Raw genomic sequence first — 5,060 nt, 5'->3', positions numbered from 1 at the left:
TATGCATTGGTGATTGTTATCTCTGTCTACCAAACATAACTAGAACCTCAGAGAATATCATTCCGTCTATCCCTGGAAACTGAAGTATAATGGGAAATATGATTCCAGAAAGCAAGCCCCTTGAAGTGTCATTTATGAGCCCAGCCATGTCCCTTTCCCCATCATTCTGGGAGGCAAGGCAGAGGCACAGGTAGAGGAGGGCAGATTTCTTGAGGTCAAAGCAAACCTGGTATAAAAAGCAAGTTCTAGGACATCCAGGACTATTACACAAAGAAACCCTGTCTTGGAAACCAAGCAAAGAAGAGGAGGAGGAGGAGAAGAAGAAGAGGAAGAAGAAGAAGCAGAAGCAGAAGAAGCAGAATCAGCAGCAGGAGCCAGTCTGAGATACATAGCAGTGTGGGAGGACTGCTGTGGAATATTGTCTTAAGACATGTTACATTTGATTATGCTATGGAACATTTGTTTAAATGATGTAAAAATTTATCACATTCTTTTGTGTTACATTTGTTTAACTCTATGAAGCTGTGTTACTTTAACTGTCTAAATCACCTGATTGGTCTAATAAAGTGCTGAATGGCCAATAGTGAGGCAAGGAAAGGATAGGTGGGGCTGGCAGGCAGAGAGAATTAATAGGAGCACATATCTCCAGAGATGAAGTAGGAAGAAGAAAAAGAGGAGAGGAGCATGAAAAGGGCCAGCCACCTAGCTACACAGCAAGCCATGGAATAAGAAATAAAAAAAGATGTACTGAAATAGAGAAAGATACTAAAATAGAGGAAACTTAGAGGCAAAAGACAGAGAGGTTAATATAAGCCAGGAAAAACTGGCTAAAATAAACCAAGCTAAGGTTGCGCATTCATGAGAAAGAACGTGTTCTTTTGGATAGCTAGGAGGTGAGCCCCAATAAAGAGCCAAAAGTTTGAAAGAGTAAAACAACTACAGGGCATAGAAAAGGGGAAGGGGAGGGGAGAGATGAGGCAGGGATATTGACAGGAAAGAGAGAGGGATGGGAAGGAAAGAAAAGACAGAGGTAGAAGGGGAGAGAAGAAGGATGCAGTGTCACGTGGGCACTAAAGGAACATCTGGGCCCTAAATGTACTGGATTCAAAGTGCTTCTGCTGTGTTATCAGTCTAGGAATGGGAATATAGGAAACTAGACTGGACTGACTATAAATGACCCGAAGACAGGATTACGTCCTGGTGACCTTCCAATCTTCACAGTGCCTAAACACACGCCACAGGATAATTGTCCCCGTAAATTGCACAGCAGTCTAACTTTTTGATCAAGCAAAACAGAACACTTTGTTTCCTATACCTTTCAATATTACCTGTCCCCATAGGTAAAGCCAGGTTAATCTCTGGTTCCCTAGTTATTTTTGTTTATTTGTTTCCACACAAGAATTCTCTGTAAGCCCTAGGTTTCCTGGAACACTTTCAGGATACCATGCTGTCCTCAAACTCAGAGATCCAGCTCATTAGCCTCCCAAGTACTGAGATTAATGGTGGACATCACCACAACCCACAGAAGTTGCTTTCTGTAAATATGTGTTTAATAAAATCACAGATTCTGATGTCTCAGGACAATTTCTTCTGGAACATCATGTTTAAGTTATCCTCACATGTTTGAGAAAGACTGCAGGTGAGAACTGAACTCCTGAGGGTCCATAGTTCTCCTTCAGCTGTTCCTTCCTCTCTCCAGGTGCTGCCAGACTCAGGACCACTGCTATGACCAGGTCATGAAGCTGGAAAGCCTCAAATTCCTAATGAGGAACCCCTACACCAGTGCCTACTCATACTTGTGCTCTGGGAATCACTGCAGTGGTAGGGTTACACTTCAGTACATTTGGACTCTGGATAGGTTTGGAAGGGCACAGAAGTAATGAGGACAGGCATCATTTACTGGTCATTTCCTTGGTCTCATTTAACCTTGTAACAGCCTTATCAGGTAGATACTAAATTATAGATGAGGTCACTGATAAGGTAGAGGAGGAAGTCAGGGTCATTTTCTCAAGGTCACCCAGCTTAGAAGTGATGACATTTGGATCTGGAACACAGATCTACATCATTCCATAGCTTTTGTTTAAAAACATTTCAAGATTTTATGTATTTCAGAGGAAAGTATGTCTCTGCCACAACACAGGTGCAGAGGTCTGAGGACAATTTGCAGAAGTCAGTTCTCTCCTTCGATCACATGACTCCTGGGGATAGAACTTGGGTTCAGATTGGGAGCAAGGGTGTTTATTCCCTGAGCCATCTTGCCTGTCCTGTGTTATATTGATTCCACATTGACTAAACAACTGAGAGCTGCATCATTGGCTTTAAGCCAGATACAGGACTAAACACCTATGCAGGACAAGGTTTATCCTTTTCATTATACAGGTGAGGATTCAGAGGGCTGGGGATATAGCTCAGTTGCTAGAGTGCTTGCCTAGCATGCACTGCACAGAACACTGGGTTCCACATCCAGAACCCATGAATTAAGTTTGGTGGTGCACACCTGAAACCCTGCACTTGGGAGGTGAAGGCAGGAGGATTGTCTTAAATCATATAATTTTAGAAATGATAGTTAATATTTGTACCTTTCTAGATTTTAGGATTAAATATCTGTGTTTATTTATTTTTATGTGTAGGAATGAGTTTGCACCCGGTGTCTTCTTCAGTCACTGTCCACCATGTCTTTAGAGCCTGGGTTTCAGTTATCCTCACATGTTTGAGAAAGACTGCAGGTGAGAACTGACCTCCTGTGGGTCCATACTCCTTCCTCAGCTGTTCCTTCCTCTCTCCAGGTGCTGCAGGACTCCTGACAACTGCCTTGCTCAGGTTAATAATCTGGAAAACTGTGCATTCCTCATATGGAGCCCCAGCTCCTACTCAAACTCATATTCTGGGATTCAGGTCACCTGCAGTGGTAGGTTTACCCTATGGGAACTTCTGAATTCTGCTTACTCCTGGTTATCTTTGCAAGGGGCAGAAGTAACAAGGACAGTGACCACTTAGCAGTCATTTACTTGGTCCCATTGGACATCACAACAGCCTTATCAGGTAGATACTTTTACTAAAATATGGATGAGTTCTGATGTGGTAGTATGATTCATCTTTTTCAATAAAAAAGAAGAGTCACATATTGGTGTAAGAACCAGAACATCAGTGAAGAAGGAACAGCCGCCAGCTGCTTCCTACCTCTTCCATTCCTCCTTCCAAAAGGCTGAGATCCTCTCTCAGCCATGCCTTGCTACTTCTTGTCTCCACTCTGTCTAGAGTCCTCCATACTTCTCTGGTTAGCTAGTGGCTAGCTCTGCCCTCTGACTCAAAGCAAGTTTTATTTGTTAGAACACAATCAAAATATTACACAACATTTCCTTCTTTTTGTTTAAACAAAAAGGAAAGGTGTTTAACTAACATAGTAAAACTATATACAATAAGTAAGTAACTATATACAAATATATACAGGCAAGAATTACATTAACCATGTCCAATCCAATTGCTTTTGCCTAATTGAGAGAAAACACTCCATTATCTGTCCTATCTTGGTGAGTCCAAAGTCTTGTACCTAATTCATTTTCTACCCTAACTTGCATTACCAACCCCAAAAAATCTTTTTGTCTCTCCACCTTATACACTTTACATCTCTTTTGCGAGGTGAATTTGTTAAGAAGGAAAACTATAACTGTCCAGTCTTCTACTCCTTCAGGGACCTGAGAAGGAAATATTGCCCCAGTAAACAGGAAATGCAGAGCAAAACAACTAAGAAATGAGAGAAACAGTTCCCTGATATTCCTCTGCAACCTTGGGAATTCCAAAATCAGCCTACTCATGCACTAGGGACAGGTCCCGGTCCCACTGGCTGGGGGCCCCCTAAACAGTTCAAGACAAACAACTGTCTCACTTATCCAGAGGGCCTAGTCCAGTATAATGGTGACTCCTCAGCTATTGGTTCACAGTTCATGTGTTTCCTCTAGTTTGGCTAGTTGTCTCTGTACTTTTTCCAGTCATGGTCTCAATATCTCTTGCTCATAGAATCCCTCCTCTCTTTCTTGATTGGACTCTTGGAGCTCTGCCTGGGAGCTGGCCATGAATCTCTGCATTTGATTCCATAAGTCATTGGATGAGGGTTCTATGATGTCAGTTAGGGTATTGAGCCATCCAATCAGCAGATTAGGTAAGCTTAGGCACCCTCTTGACATAGACATTTTGTCCTCTATGCCAGGGAGTTTCTCTTTGACTTAGCTTTTTTAGTCTGTTTCATGGGCAGGGATGACGTATTCTCTTCTATAGCTGCTACCAGCTGAAAGACGTCGTAGGTGGTCAGTGCCCAACAGACTAAAAGGCTAGTCAAAGGTATGCAGGGAATTTAAGCAATGGGCCACTTATCAGAAACATGTGATTATCTGACCCAGCTGTAGAGATGGAGAACAATCACATTGGCTGGTCTGGTCTATATCAGCCTTCAGCAAGTCCAGACCTCACGATCATTTGGAGCAGATTGCAGTCAGTAACCAATGCTTTGACAGTTCTGCAAGCCAAATGGAGATCTGTTGAGACAAGTTCAAACTAGGTATAGAAGATAAAATTTAAGAACTTAATTAGAAATTTTAGACCCATTGATTTAGTAATTGGGAAGGGGAGACAGAGAGAAAGAGAGGGGGGAAAAGAGAAAGCAGAGGTGCAAACAGTTTCCTGAAAGGAGAGAGGGAGAGAGGAAGGAAGGAAGAGAAAAAGTGGAGGGGTTTTCTCTTAAAGAGAACTAACTTTACATAAGATGATGTGGTCTGGACAATGGGTGGGTCCCCAAGGTGCAGGTATGAATAGTAACATTCCCTGACAACAATACCTGAAACAAAAATAGAAACATACATACAACATGTTGTAACAAAATAACCTTAAATTTTTATCAGTATACAAAAATCCATTAAAGAAGGTAGAAACATATATATAGTGTAAAAAGTAACTTATATTTGTATAAATATACCATATTCCCCTAAATGATAATAAACATCCATAACCCACCAAATAACCAAAAGCCTCCCAAACCCCACTTGGGAATATGGATGTTGTGTTCT

Source organism: Peromyscus maniculatus, chromosome 23 (genome assembly GCF_049852395.1).
Source record: "Peromyscus maniculatus bairdii isolate BWxNUB_F1_BW_parent chromosome 23, HU_Pman_BW_mat_3.1, whole genome shotgun sequence".
Classification (NCBI taxonomy): Eukaryota; Metazoa; Chordata; class Mammalia; order Rodentia; family Cricetidae; genus Peromyscus; species Peromyscus maniculatus.
The sequence above is the reverse complement of the archived record's forward strand: the minus strand, read 5'-3'. Positions refer to the sequence as shown.